At 49.2% G+C, this 15,184-nt stretch overlaps 1 long non-coding RNA gene across 8 annotated transcripts in view; it reads left to right on the top strand.

Moving 5' to 3' along the window:
• Window positions 1-6,271: 6,271 nt before the first annotated feature.
• The window catches only part of LOC104149725 (uncharacterized), a 43,438-nt gene continuing 34,525 nt past the window's right edge, over window positions 6,272-15,184 (top strand). For 2 of the 8 annotated variants that reach the window (XR_011134727.1, XR_011134731.1), the window contains exons 1-3: window positions 12,078-12,251; window positions 13,212-13,560; window positions 14,883-15,049. This is a non-coding gene — a long non-coding RNA (uncharacterized lncRNA). Of the gene's footprint in view, window positions 8,475-10,599; window positions 10,674-12,077; window positions 15,050-15,184 lie in introns of those variants that run through there. The other 6 variants (XR_695390.2, XR_011134730.1, XR_011134726.1 and 3 more) reach the window with 4 other exon arrangements.

The following is a 15,184-nucleotide window of genomic DNA, read 5'->3' as shown; positions in this document are numbered from 1 at the left end:
CAAAAGTAAAACTAAATCTCAAACCCACAATCACAGTGAGTAAACCAAACTTGCTTGTATGTAGCATGTAAGTGTCACCTAGCTATATGCTAAAAGGGACTATAAATGAGTCTTTTAGAGTAGGTAACCTTGATTCCAGTGTTTCTTATGTGACTTTCCTTTGGCCAATAACGCTGCTTATTTATTCAAAGCTATAGTATTTTTTTTCTTCTGGATTTGGCATTGTTTAAGGGCTGTATTTTCATTGACTTGAGATGGGGTGTGGCGGGGGAATGGCCAGGAATCAGACCTTGCTATAATCTGCTGCTAGCCCCTTAGTCTTGCAATTTGGATTGTAGAAAACTATGGACTTACATGTAAAAAAAAAAAAAAAAAAAAGTACTGATCAATTGAGTGAAATGGACTCTAAGGACACTTTTAATCATGCTTTGTTGTAAAATTTTACCTGTCTTGTATCGACTTTTTTTATGTGTAAAGAAATCATGGATATCACTTGAGCAGAGTATTTGCTCACCAATGTGTTAGGAATGGAAACAAATGTTGGGGTCCTCATTTGAATTGTTAACGGTCTTACACGCTCTAACGTTGCCTTTTTGTCAGAAAGCAACTCATGCTGCTCCTCCAGTTCTGAAACTGTTAAGCTATGAGGATTCTTTCTGTGTTTTTTACCTCTAGTGTCCTTTTCATAAAATATCAAAGCAGAGAACACAATGTTTGTAGTTAAGCTAGACGTACTAAGAATCTTAAGTTTCTATGGGAGTTTTGGTAGGGCCAACTCCAGTTTCTGCCATAAAACCATGTGTGCTCAGGCTCACAGAATATGATCAGCTTTGAAAAGTTCAAGTGCAAAGGTTAGCGATTGTCGCTTCGTTGTTTAAATGCGGAGAGCTCTTTGGATGTAGCAAACTCATTAAGTGAGTTCTTGGAGTCTTACGTGTAATGCAATGTATGAGACTGACGAGCAAGGGAGGAAATACCAAGTTTGTTCTTTTACTGTTCAGCTGAGGAATTACTTGGTCTCATACAGTTAGTAACTCCATTTGTTTATTTCTTGTTTGTAAGTTGCTCTTCAGACCGCTTTACATCCACAACGATATTTGAATCTTTTTAAGAATGTTCTAGGGCCATCTTTTTTCTGTTTTTTGAACACATAATGTGCTTTTTTTAGGAGTACAATAATTAAGTTTTTAAAGCTCTAAAGGGAAAACTGCCACAAATTAGCAAGTTACATCTCCTTGTACCTATTTCATAAAGCACAGCCGAAGGTAACTGCTACTGTATTTGAAAATGTTCTCTTGTTCTTCAAAATCTGTTTCCCCATTCTCTCTAAACGCATCAACAAAAAAAATTATGAATTGTGCTTAGAGGTAAGTGGACTTACCAGCCAAAGTGGGGCATCTTCTAGAGACTGTGTTGAATGTCCTGCTGGTAATCCAGCTTCTGCTGGCAGTCATCTTACTGAGGGAATTATGGTTGGTATGTTTCTCCTATCTCTAAGCTTTTCTGTTAGAAAAGCTCAAAAAATCATTTGCTCTTTCACTGGTACATTTATATTTCCTGTGGAATAGCAGCAGTGATCTACCATAGAAGGGAGTTTTTCACCTCTCCCTGGAGAAATTGTCATCGCTAATGAGTCACTGAAGATGCATTTTTCTGTGCTAAAATGGATTTTTGAAACTTTGACTACAGCAATTGTTTTCAGAGTAGGAAGTTGTTAAGCAGCGTTATAAATATTTGTGTGCTGCCATATGATAGTGCAGTTACGTACGCAGTCCGGAATATTTCTTAAGAACTGATTATGCACTGGAATAATTATTCAGCTAGCTTAGTTTATCATGTTAACATACATTTGCAAGCAACGAGCTGCCAGGTAAGCCATTATGAGCTCCTTGAAGAAAGGACCTAGTATGTCTGCCTCTTCTTTAACACAACTCTAGGCGTTGTCTTGCCAGGATTCAAATTTCCTTGGGCCTAGATGCATCTCCCAAAATATAGGTAATTTACGCCTCCTGAACTTTAAAAAACAAAAACTACTTAAATTTTTTTCTACTTTCTTGTCCTCTCATAATTCTTATCTAGTAGAACATATCCAAGCAAATGAGTTCAGCATATTTAAATTGCGATAGTTGGGGGGTATAACTTATTGCAGGCAACACAAGGCCAAATAAATGGAGCTAAATAGTCTCAGTGTCAGAGTATCTTATAAGTTAAAGATTTCAGTGTCATTTGGTCATTTTGGTCATCCTTCCCTGGAGATATTCAAAACCCTCGGAAATATGCTCTAGGTGACCCTGCTTGAGCAGGGGGGTTGGACTAGATGATCTCCAGAGGTCCCTTCCAACCTAAACGATTCTGTGATTTCTAATGCATAATCTATAAGCTATGACTGAATGATTTTTTTTCCTCCCCTCCCTGTTCATGACTGTGACCTGTTCTGACTGCTTTTACATAAGGAACGTTTCCCTGTGCCGTATGCGGTGTTGCTTGTGAGGAAAAATGAAAAGCTGAAATATATTTGGTAAGTGCTTGTGCGTAATAGGCAAGGTGTTTCTTTTAAAGGGACTTAGTCTCCAGTTGTCCGCAGAGGTGGTGGAGTCTCCATCCTTGGAGATGTGCAGACCAGACACGGCCCTGGGTGACGTGCTCAGGACCAGGTAACTTTCAGAAGTTCTTCCTGACCTGGATTACTCTGAGTCAGTATATGCTATCGTTTTCAACTGGTGCATTTTTATCTGGTGGAGGTGGGGAGGCAACTAGTGTCCTTACTGTCAAATAACAATTGCTGATCGGTAGACTATTTTTAATAACTTAAGAACTAATGAACTTTCCTTTTCTATAAGGCACATACTCTTGTGGAAACATAAAGGTTGTTCTGTTAAAACTGCTTCTGCATAACTTCCTAAGGAAGCAGTTTGCAGTGCGGCAAGTGCTGCTGGAACCGGGCACAAATTTGACTGTTTAATTTCTTGCCCCTGTCTTCCGTGTTTCAATTGACTTCAGAGTAGCTGAGTCCGTTCGGGCTGCACTGTGAAACTGCCACCGCGTGGCAGACGATTAAAGTGCATTTTCCTCCCAGCTTCCTGCTGAAAATTGCCTGCCTCCAGCAATAGGCCAAATGTTTTGCTAGAGCTTTGCTTTGATGAGGCATGAGAATGGCTGTTGGAGCAATCTTCCAAGATGTGAAAGCCTGGCTAGAAGTTGCTAAGCTCTTCTGTATCTAGGGCAGACCTCCCTCCTAATTAATGGTCCAGGATACCGATAGCTAATGCTATGATTATTAGGAGGAGACAGTTTGGAAGAACTTGTTAAAAAACAAGTAGTGGTTGAGTGCTGAGGCAGGCCTGGGAAAGTGCCAGGAACTTGCCCGTAGCTGTCTGAGCCCTTGGCTGCAGTGACCGTGTAGCTCAGCCTGGCTTAGTGGTGGGTTCTGCATGTCCTTGGTTCAGCATCTGCTCTCCTGGCCAACTGGTGGCTCGTGGGACTTCAAAAAAGGGCAGTTTTACAACTCTGCCCACCTGCTGCATCACTTGCAGCTAAATAAAACCAGTGGCTTATGTTTCTTCCCAAATAAAGGCATAATGCCTTCTCTTTTTTCTAAGCCATAGTTTGGTAAGTGGCTTAGGCTCAGTGGAGGTGTCTCTGTATGTTGAAGTATAACAGAGGGATTTTACAGGGGTGAGACTGACGCATTTAATATTAAAGCACCTATGAGTTTTCTCAAAGCTTTAAAGGAATGCGAAGAGCCATTGGGATTATTTAACTGCTGTGTCCAATCCCTTTACCTTGTTTGAAAGCCAGTCGTTCAGTAAGAAAAAATAATCGCTCGAGGTCATTCTTGCTGATGATTTTGAAACGGTTCTTTATAAAACAAGCTGTCTAGAGTCAAGTAATGAGTTACATGAGCTACACTAGGAATTAGAAAGATGACACTGGGGCATGGCTCTCAAAAGTGCTTACAGCTGGAATTGTGCAGAGCATCTCATTTCTTACAGGGCAGGGAAAAAAAATGCTTCTCTGTCTACAGAAATGAAGTTTTGGCCTGAGGAATTCGTAGCGTATTGCAGATCAGATCCCCGGCCGTTAAGCGGCTATTGCTGGCCGGGGTGTGCAGCGCTTCCCAGTTATGGTTTGGCGATGTGGATAGCTACGCTTCCGTTCTCATGCGCTAGCGGACGGTACTGCTGCTTTCGTGCATGTATATCGTTTCCTTGCAGCCCCTGCACTAGTGGCTTCAAGTATAGGTTGTAGCTGGCCTGTGCTGAAGGGCAAAGCGGAAGAGAGGCTTTGCCACAGACTCCAGCAAAACCGAGACACCTCTCAGCTTGCTCGGGAAGGAAGTCCTGCTGCTGGCGGGGAACAGAGGCAGGCAAAGTTTACAGGTTTGTTTGCAAAAGCTCATGGTTGGTAAAGATCACAATCTAGAAGTGGAGAGGGAACAGGGTATAATTTGTCAGAAACAAAATAAAAAGATTATGCAGTAGGGCTTTCTGCAATTTCAGTCTTGCTAGTATAGCTGTAGCTGTTTGCCCAAAAAGCGGAGCGAGGAGAGCTAGCCCAGCCTTGTTTGCTTTAGCTCCAGGGTCTGCTGTCTCCAAGTCACCTGACAAGCACTTGTAGGACTGAATAAGGATCTCTCAAAGGAATATAAAGAGGCCACCGGAGGCCATCACCTTGAACTCACCCTTTCAAGTGTTATCTCTAAATATGGCCCCTTAGAGCAATCCAGCTGGCAACCTCTAGGTAAGTTCATCTCTATCACAGATAAAACTGCTGTCGAGTGGAGCCAGATCTTCGGCTGGTTCGTGGAGCTGTGCCAATTCCCACTGCTTGGGAGTGTGAATTAGAAACAAAGTTTTTCAGGTGGCAAAGGCTGGATGCAGAGAGGCAGCAACAAAGAAGAGGGAGCACCTCCCAGCCCCGTGTAGCCTGTAGCTGTGGCTAATGTTTACAGTGGTGTGAAAGCAGAGGAGGAGGAGAAAATCCAATATGGAGACAGCACGCCCCATAAATCCCCCGTGGTGGTGGAGCCCTTGGTGCTCCTGGTGTTTCCTGCCGGTGCTTTCACTCGACAGCGCCGTGATCTGGCTGCTGCCGTCCTGTCCTCGGCAGCGGTGCCTCAGCTCCGGCTCTTCCCAGCAGACAGACTGTTTCCAGCAGGTGGGCCGTAACCGCTGTTTTTTGCACCTCGTTCTGAAAAGAAGGCATAAATAACATGTAACTGGCTGAGAAAAGACGCAGCACCGGGGCCGGCAGCTCAAGGAGAGGATCCTGGCTCCGCTGAGCGCTGTGGGAGCTTTGCTGCTCACTTCATATTTTACCCCAGATCTTATTCTGGTAGGTGGCACCCGGCAAGTTGTGCCGATGGCCGTGCTGTTCAGTGCAGCTGTAAAACATGATTGTTTGCATAGGCAGCGACGTGCTTGCTTCCTGAAGGTGCTTTTGCCTTTTAGTGGGGCGGTTTGCCCCTCTCTGCAGTTGGGGGGGGTTGGTGCTTTGGCAGCTGACGGGCGGGAAGGCGGTCGGAAGAGAACTACGGAGCAGACACGCTCCCTCCGTTTAGTAGCTGGTTTTGTATCCTAAGAAAGGAGCTGTCGTCTGTCCTTTGTGGAGATCAAAATGTGTCTTTACAGTTTGCTTTCCTACTTCTTTGGTGGCTGAAGACAACTTTTCAGGGCCCTGATACAAAAACTGTTGCTTTTTATTAATTCTGTATGTTGCATATGTTTAACTTTGAAATAAATCAGCAGAGTTGATACAAATCTCTCTTAATCATTCCTTTATCGTACGAGACTAGCTCTTGCATGTCTTCTCCAAAGTTAACTCTCTTCATATGGCTGTAAAACAGATGACAAGACATCTGAGAGCGCGCTTTTCAGGTACTTTGGCTTTCCTAGAGGACAAGTTCTTCCGCCGTAATTGGGGTGCGGGCTGCTGCTCAGCCTGCGGGCGCGCAGCGCTGCCTGGGAAGGTTCGGATGTTCCTGTCTGGCGTCTGCGGTCGTCTGACTCGCTCTTAGCTCACGCCTCGCGTGGCGCAGGACGTGGTTGTCGGTGGCGCCTAGGCAGAGGGAGCAGCGGAGCGCAGGTGCGGTTGGTGGGGTGGGGGTGGAGGTGGAGGTGAGTGAGGGTGAGCTGGGTGAGGCCCCGGCTGGCGCCCGAGCCGCAGGAGCGCGAGACCCGGGACGGTGGCCGAGGGCTGCTGCGCGTTCGCCCCTTCCGAGGTCGGTATCTAGATCTGAATTTTACTGTTGCAGCTGGGTTGTTTCTGGTGCATCTGCCGGAGCGACGCTTAACCCGAGGCCCTGTGGTAAAATTCAGACTTACCGTTTCACATAACGAAGCTCGGATAATATGCTGCAATTTAAATGACGTCATTTTCTTTCTCTCTTTTTCTCTGAATTTTGTTTCCATACAGGACGTGACCAAGAAATGAAAGAAAGTCAGTATTCATTGACGGCAAAACGTCAGTGCTCCTTCAACATGGGTTGTGGAGCGAACGCCTGGCTTCCCCTGCAGCTCCCCGGGCCAGGAGAAGCGGAGGCCTGGGAATTAATCCCAGCTGTTACTGCGATCTGCTCCCATGTCGTGCCGGGCAGGGTTTGGGGGTGAAGGTGTGCAGCGGGGAAGCGGCTTCCCCCGCGCACGCACGCACGCGGGAGACGGAGAGCCCGGCCCGGCCCCGCAAGCCGCGGCTGCGGTTCCCCTCGTGTGTTGGCGAACGAGGAGCACGCGAGCGGCGCTGCCCGTGCGGGGAACGGGGCACGGAGGAGGAGAAGCCCCTCTGGGGCGCTGGGGCCAAGGGCGCAGGGCTGTCGAAATGAGTAAAATGATTTTAGGGTCTGGGCCTGACTCGCAAGAGATTACACGGGAAGGCGGACGTGAGTTTTTCAGGCCGCCCTGCGTGGGCAGCGCGTAGCCCTGCTGGCTGCGCAGAGGGCTGGTTGCCGTGAGGGTGGCGGGAGAGCCGTGGAGGACGGGAAGGCAGCGGCTCCCCTCCGCTCTGGGCTGGCTGCTCTTGCAGAGCTGCCCCTGCGCCGAACACGCTGGCAGGAGCGCGGCGGTTCAGCCGCTAGCTGAGTTGCACCCTGCGGCCCCTTCGGGAAGCGTTAAGAAACGCTTTGGCTCGTGCTGCTCACCTTTTTTTCAGGCTTCCAGTTTTTTTTTTTTAAGACTGAGGTCTGCAAGTAGGGTTTGCGTGGATATGAAAAGCCGATTTCTCCTTGTACGCACGGTGCAGTGCATGTGGGGGTGCTGCCCCCTCCCCTGCCGAGCCGAAGGTGCTGGGAAGGGGATGTGCGCGATGGGGACCCGGGGCTGGGCTGGGGGCCGCGGCCGCGCGCGTTCCCTGCATCGTGCTGCCATCTAGGGTGCGAGTATGCAAAAACTCCTCCACAAACGCAGCAGCGCCCGCGTTCCCAAAATAATCTCCGCCGTGTTTCCAAGCGCGTTTACCTTCTGCCTGCAGTTCGGCACGGCCGGCTGTCCTGCTGCCAGGGCAGATGGTGCAGTCGCGGCCAGGCTGCGGGGGCACAACGGTACTTGAAGAATAACCACGTATCTAATATGTTATTACAATACATTATTCCAAGGAAAGAGCTGTAATATAGAAGCTATAATATAAAATTGCAGAGAAACGTTTTGCAGCTGACGCCTTTGCGTGGTGCTTGGGAGACTTGGGCTTGGTTTCTGGCTCTGTTGTCGTCTCCACATGCGATCCTAATTGTGGCTTACGGTTTGTCTGTGCAAAACGCTCCCAAGCAGCTCCGGGGACGTGTTTCTGCACCTTACTCACAGAGCTGTTGCTTTGCTTTCGTGTTAACAGCGCTTCTCTTTACATCCAAGAGGTTTTCACACGTACTCACAGCAAACACGAGCCAAAGCTAGCTGCAGATCTGTTTCTGCCTGGGCTTCAGGGCATGGTTAGGGAGCAGATGTTCAGCTCGGGCTGAAATCCCTAACTTGAAATCTACACTAATGGCTTTGACCTCGCATCAAGGACATCAAAGAAAATGGAAAATTGGTTTTAGTTCCAGTTCAGGTGTAACAGAAATCCCATTTTATGGAGCATTTTCACAGATTTTGTTTGAAAAGGCTAGTAAATGGCCTTCTCTCTTTTCTGCATTACACTTAAGCTTGTTTGAGTTTACTGAAGTTGCATGAATTTACCCTGAGCTTACCTTGGTATGCGGTAAAGACCCAGGCAAATCCAGCTAGTATTTTACTCAATTTCTGGTTAAAAAAATTTAGATACAGTCTCAAATTCATTCCTAGCTGGCTGTCTCGGAGATGAATGAACAGGGGGTGCGGGGGCTGTTTTGCCCCCGTTGGTGTAGATGAACGAAGCATTTAATATTCCAGAATCAATACCCATTGCATTTCTTCTCTAGTTTTATGGCTGTGACCTTCCTGATTGAAGTAGTGGCCTCTGCAAATGCACATGTACTTTGGAACAGGAAATATGACAACCATAAAGTGGTGAGTGTATTTTTTTAACTGCCCCTTGTCTTTAACCCTTTATGGCAGTCACACCCAGGAAGCGTAGCTGGCTGTGGATTTGCATCCTGCTCCAGCAAATCCCTTCCCTCTCGTGTCCTCCCAGCAGTGCCTCCCACGCTCCCCCCCTTGCTCAGGAATGCCTCCAGTTTTCTGCCATTCTTCCCCTTTCCTCACAAAATCCTCCGAAATCGCCTCGACACCCTTTCCTGCCCTCGGTGTCCTCAAACACCTTGCTGCGTTGGTTCGGAGGTGGCTGCCGCTGGCTGGGTCACACAGCCCAGCATGAACCATGTTGTTCAGGTTAAAAATATTATTTTGGGGGCCAATTTAGCATCTCTTTGCCTGAATTGATCCCGTGAGTGTGTGACACCACCAGCGCCAAGCCTGCTTTAGGCCGGAGAGGACAGTACAGAGGTGCGAGGGCTGCTCACCACCTGCTCTCCGTGTCCGGAGCTGCCTCCTCCCGGGGGCTCCTCGCATCCACATGTCCTCGCACTGCTCTGCAGGCGTTTTTCAAGTACGGTTTTGAGGCGTGGGGGAAGAAAAAAGGTTTTATTGACTAGAAGGTTTCGGGGCCAGTTCCCTCAAAGGTGCAGTTCATGTTTTCGGGAGGGTTGTCCTCCAAAGCTGCCCCACGTCCTGCGCCGCACAGCCCCTCGCTGCAGCCGAGCAACCCTAGCTTCCTCCTGCGTTTCTGCTGCCTGCCCGTGTAGAGCAGGGCGTTCGTTGGGCAGCTACAGAAGTGCGGGCAAGGGGGGGCTTAAACCGACCCAGGCAGTGCTGGCCGTCCAGACCTGGGCTCAACTCTGCCGTTTGGACGGCTTAGACGTCGTTCATGACTGGAGCAGGAGTCGTGACCGCGTGCGAACGCGTACGGCGTGCACCAGCTGTACTCGAGGGACCTCCGCCGGGGTCTGCTCAGCGCGGCGGGCTGCACGGCACCAAAGTGCCCCGGCGCACCTGGGTCGGGAGCTCCCAGCCCTGGGAGACGGGGGACCGTCACGCGGGAGCGCGGCCACGGCTGGCGGCGGGCAGCCAAGGTGTTTGAGTTGAACGTACTTGCATCCATGTGCTCGGCATCTTGTCTAATTTCTCCCTGAGCTGTAGGTATTTCGTCGGCGACTCGTATCGTTTTAGCACGAAGGGTCAGGGAGGGTGGCTTTTTGCTTGGAGCAAATCTGCGCAGAGGACTCGTGCTTATTGGAAAGTAGTTTTTGCTTCAGTAGCTCCATATTGGCTCATATATGGAGCGCTTCATTTGGTTCGAAAGATGTTTTAGTCTGTAAGGCTCTCATCCATCATTTCTTTAAACTACAAAAACCCCATTAAGCTACAGTTCAGCCTATCTTAGGGCGATGAAAGCATATTTAAAAGTTAATGGTGAAATGCAGGGCTGTCATGTTGTTCTTTACTCTTGGGCTTTCTGTCCCTGTTCTGCAGGGAAAAGGCAGAAGGAAGATAATGGTTTTGCAGACGTGTAGGAGAGGTATTTCTGTAGATTCTTGTGGTGTTTTGAAAGCAGATCGTTTCAACACGCTCTATGTTCTATAGCATATATAATGTCCAGGATGAAGTCCACCAAAGTGGCAAGAAGAGGTATGTGTGCTCTTTTGAAGGAAATTTTTATTTGGATTTCAGGCCTGTTGCCTACTGATTTTGCTGAGTTTTGACTTCTTAGAAAGCAAACTGATGGCTTTCTCTACAGCCAGAATATGTTAAAAATACATGGCTTTAAATCTGATGAATGTAAAGTTTTCAATAATTTTATGGATTTTTGTGGGAAGCTTTATACAGTTATGCAAGCCATGCAGATGCTGCAACCTTTTGCTCTTTTTTGTATTAAACGTTGGGTTGATCAAACCTTAGTCAACATAAGTTCAGTAGCGGAGGTATGATTGAAGAACTGCAAAGCAACGTTGTGGTGACCGTGGCTCTTGCTTCTAACGCTGCCTTCGACTTAGTGGGTCGGATCAGTAGAGCTGCGTGCTTTTACACTGATTGAGAGTTCAGGTCTTACTCTTTGTTTACAATGAGTAAATATTAAGTAAATACACGTGTTTACTGATCTGACTAGTTACACTGATGTTTCCTTTCACGTTTTTAGAATGAAATGAAGTTGAAAGAAAATGTCCTTTTCTCTGAAAAGAAAGCAGAAGGGTCCAAAAAGCCCTCCGGCTGGTGAGTCTCCTCTGTGTGTGTGGTGTGTTTTTTTTTTTTTGGCAGTCCTGTATTTCTGCCTTGCCTTCTGCACACGGCAGAGTGTATGCTTTGGTGCAGCAAAACCGGAGAGAGGGCTCCTTCCGTTTTTAAGGTTTCTTGCTGAAGAATGTCTAGCCGGCGTTTTTCAATGCCTTTTCTTTCAAATTCATCTCAAAAGAAATTTAAAGCAGTATTGAGTTCAGTGTGCTTTGAGCTTGACCTTTTTGTCCATACTTGTTAATGAGGATGTGGCTCTCGGAGACGATTATTAAGTTCCAGTATTACAGATGGACTGAAATCCATCAGTTATTCTGAGTGTCATTAAATGCTTTCTACTTTTAGGTACTTTAGGCAATTTGGAGGCTGGGAGGCTTGTAATTCTGGAACGAATAGATTCTTAGGCCTCAAGAATACGTATTACACGCTCTTTTCATTTGTCCAGTTTGTAGCGTTTTGGGGGCTAAAGAAGGCTCGTGCCCTGCGGAGAGGGACACCTTTCGCCGTCTCCCTTGGCACGCACGCACGTGCACGCATGCCGAGCGCCGCAGCGGGCAGCGCCGGCACCCCGCGGGTGAGCCAGCTCTAAAAGCAGCCCTCGTCCACGGACCCCTGCTGCTGTTGCAGGCCAGAAGATACCAAACCTCGTGTGTTTGATGCCAACGAGCTGCTTTCTCTAGCTGATCTGACAACGAGGTACAGCAGTACGGGAAGGCTCCCAGACTTACGATTTTCCCTTCATATTTTACTTCGGCACTGATTTTTTCCAGAAATGCATAGTGTTATTCCTCCTTGTACGTCTTTCTAGGATCCAGTAGACTGTGAGCGGGGAAGCCTGTTGAGGGCCCTTTGCAGAGAGCGTCACTGCAGGGCTGCTCGCGCTTGCAGATGCAGCCACAAGTCACGGCTTATATAAAAAACCGCTTGCCGGTCAATCGGTATCCTAAGCTCGTTCTGGACTCCAGCCAGCCCAGCTTATGATACAGAAGAGCCTGTAGTATCTTCCAAAATTAAATATATTTTGGTGCGGCACCCTCTTTCTTTCCTAAAAGCTGCCAAAGTTGTTTTTGGATAAATTTCCCTGTCTCCCGACTAGCTTTCAGCAAATTCCAGATCTGCGCCTCGTTAGTGCCGCGTAAACGTATCTTGGGCGTGGGGCTGACGAAACCCAGCTTCTGCCACTGGGGACGTTTTGAATGCGAGCATCCAGATTGGGACAGAGGAGTTTTGTCCCACGCGTTTGCGTTGCAGGAAAAAAAACCAAAACCTGGAACGGAGATGTGAAAACCTGCGTCGGAGGCGGCGCGGAGAGCGGGCGGGTGTCCTGGCTGGTGTATAGCCGGGTTGCGCCCGGCCGCCCGCCCGCTGCCGCCGCGGCCCCCGCCGGCTTCCCGAGGGCGAAGCGCGCCCCACGCCCTGCCCCGCTTTTCGCCTTATCCGTGTTTTCACTTTATTCGGGTCGTTCTCCGTTAGCCGGGCGAATGGCTTACGCAAGGAACGCCTTCTGAGTGTGGCTGAAGCAAGGCGCCGCTGCGCTTCGATGGGAACCCAACAGCCAAGGTTAGAGCGCGCTGCAGGTTTCGCGGGGGCTGCGGCTGTGAGGCGGCGCTCGCCCCCGCCGCTGGGCCCCTCTGTCCCCAGCGTCCCTCCCGCCGGCGGCGGACGCGCGGCACAGCTGCGAACTCGCCCCAGGTCTCCAGGTTTGGAGATATTTGCCGGAGCTGCCTTTCCCACACGGTGTCCTTTTCCTGTGCGTTGCAGGGAGGAAGTAACAGCTCCTACCTGCCCCTTTCCGTCCTTAAAATCGAAGACGACTAGCACCGTGCGCGACTGCCCCGCGTCGCCCCGGCCGTGCTTTCTGCTTCTGCCTGCCTCGGTGCCTTCCTGCGCCTGGGAGGGTGTATAGTTCAGATTAGGAAACAGGGTTTTCTGCTGAGGCATCTGTTTTCGTACCCGTCTGTGGGCTCGCCCGGCCGTTTTGCACGGCCGCGTGGGGCCAGGCGCGGCCAAATTTGAGCGTGGTTGTTATTCCTGGGGCCTGGCGACGTTCGGGGGACGGGGATTTTTCATGCGATAATGCAAAAGCCGTTCCCCCGCTCAGACAACCTGGAAAACGTTAATTACAATTGGTTGTAAATGTTCCTACTGACACAAAGCCCGTTGTCTGCAAATGAGGTGAAGTCTCTGCGCTTCTGCCTTTGAAAGTCGAGGGCCGAGCAGCGGTTCGCCGCGTTGCGCTCCCCCGCGAGCAGCGGGCGAGCTGCCGCGTGGGCCGGCGCCGGGGGCAGCAGCTCTGCCCTCCTCCCCGGGCAGCCGCCAAAGACCGCGATCCTGCTCGTACGGTGCCATGGAAGGGGACCTGAGAGCACGTGGTAATGACTGAGGAGACAAGAGCAGATCAGTAGCTAGAAAATCCTATTTACTCAGTTTAGTTAACTTTTGGGAATTTTTGCTTTCTTTTTATTTGTCTTCTGAGTTTTGAGCCACTGAGTTTTTAAGCATTTCTCTCCAAACACACAGGATAGAAACCTTCATTGTAATAACCTGGCCATGGAAGTCTTCACGTTATAACATGACTGCAGGAAGTGACGATTCAGAGGCAGACGAGGAAGCTCGCTATGTTTGATGACATATCCAGAACCGTTCTGTGCTTGCGCTCGGCCTACCCAACGTTTTTGCCCCTCCTAAAGCCTCTGAGCAACGTTGTCGTAGGGAGTGTTCCCGTCTTTCAAGAGGGGAAAAAAGCCCTGCTGTTCGTTCTTCTGGTTCCCTCTGGCGCCTTAGGATGGGTGATGATACTAAACCAGAGCGAAAGGTCATTGAACCTGTCCTGGAGAGCTCCTCAGGATACCAGGAAAAGGAACCGGCAGTAAGCGTTTTGTAGCATCACCGCTGCTTTTGACACTGTGGCAAAATGAGGATGCGTCTCTGCACTGCTGTAATTGAGCAGTGATGTGAAAACAGAAGAATACAGCCCAAATATGAAGCGATCATGAGCTTCGTTGGCTTCAGACCCACTATCAACCTTCCTTTGGCTTTCGTTTCCTGCTTTGTGAATAGATTTGTCAGCAGCTGAAGTTCAATTTATAGCCATGGAAAGTAAAACTTAATGTCACTGAAGGCGTGCTTTGGAAAGCTCCAGGCCTGCTGTACTTAATGGAATTAGACGGTTTGAGGGTTATTCCTTTGTAAACAGTCCAGTGCAAGTAATAATTTTTCTGGACTGCAAGAGAAAGTTATGCACTGTCCAAATAAGTTCTGCAGCGTGTCCTCGTTCCCTTAGCCAGGCCAGTACTGCTTTGTATTAGTAGCAAGATGTCTAGCTGGGTTTGCAAATAGTTTTCCGCAGGCCTCTGAACACATGCAAACACTGCTGATCCTGGGGAGCGAAAAGGAAGAGAAAGGCCCCCTGGCAGCTCGGTAGGATGGCGATGCTTTCCCCGAGCGCGCCGGCGAACAGGAGAGGGCACTGGTACTCCAGCAATCGCCAAGCCGGACGCCTCTGCCCAGGACTCGAGCTGCGCGGCGCTGCGGGCACCGCTGGCGTTTGGGCCGGGTGCTCAGCACCCTGCAGGCTGGCAACCGGCACGGGGGTCGTGCGGAGCCAGACCCGAGGGCGGTTTTGCTTCCTGCCCGCGGGTACGCTCTCCCCGCTACTGCCACGATGCCCTGCAAGCCTTCGGGGTGTCAGAGGCTGCTCAGGCGGATTCATCCCTCTCCCATAAAGCTGCTTGAGCTACAGAGGTCAGAAATGCTGTTTTCTTGGCTTGCCAGGCAGCTGAGCCACACACTTGAAACAGAAAGGAAAGGCTGCACAGCTTGAGCTACTGCATCTCAGCACACCCCCTCTTCATCGTATCCTTAAACACAGGCAATAGCTCTACAAAGAGGGTGAATGCACTATGTTGCCTTTGTCTCTCTGAAGATAAGGATATCAAAGGGTCGGGGACAAATTGCTGTGTATGCACTTAACACCAGTTGAGGATCTGCCCTTAATATAGGCAGCTCATCTCCTGATATCTGTTGGTACCGCTCCTGTGAGTTTTTTGCAAAACTCTGATTTATGGTATCTTTATTGTACCTACATGAGGCATGCACAAACTAAAGTGACATTAATGTTATTAATTGTACGTAATCCTTCACTATGATAGCAAGTATTTGCAGCTTCTCTTCCTACCCCCCACTTTTCAGCTCCGAGAAACTATGAAACAGTGAATCTGCTTCCTGCTGAAACGCACTGGAAAACAGGGTGCTTGGAAGCAACCAGCCAGCGGTCTCTGACCAGGCAGCGAGGAGCTCTTGGTGGGTTTGTCGCTCCAGGCGTGGGCCCGCGATCGGCCGCGCCAGCGATGCTGCTGGTAAGGAATTCCTGCACGATCCTCTTTTTTCTTGTTTTTTTTTCCTTTTTTAAAATTTCCGTTCCTTTGCATCTGATTCTTGTTTTCAGCTCTTCTTCCTTTTGCTTTGCGCATGCAGAACAGGTAGCACCAAGT

The sequence above is a fragment of the Struthio camelus genome, chromosome 15 (genome assembly GCF_040807025.1).
Source record: "Struthio camelus isolate bStrCam1 chromosome 15, bStrCam1.hap1, whole genome shotgun sequence".
NCBI classification, from domain to species: Eukaryota; Metazoa; Chordata; class Aves; order Struthioniformes; family Struthionidae; genus Struthio; species Struthio camelus.
This window is presented reverse-complemented; position numbering and strand designations above follow the sequence as displayed.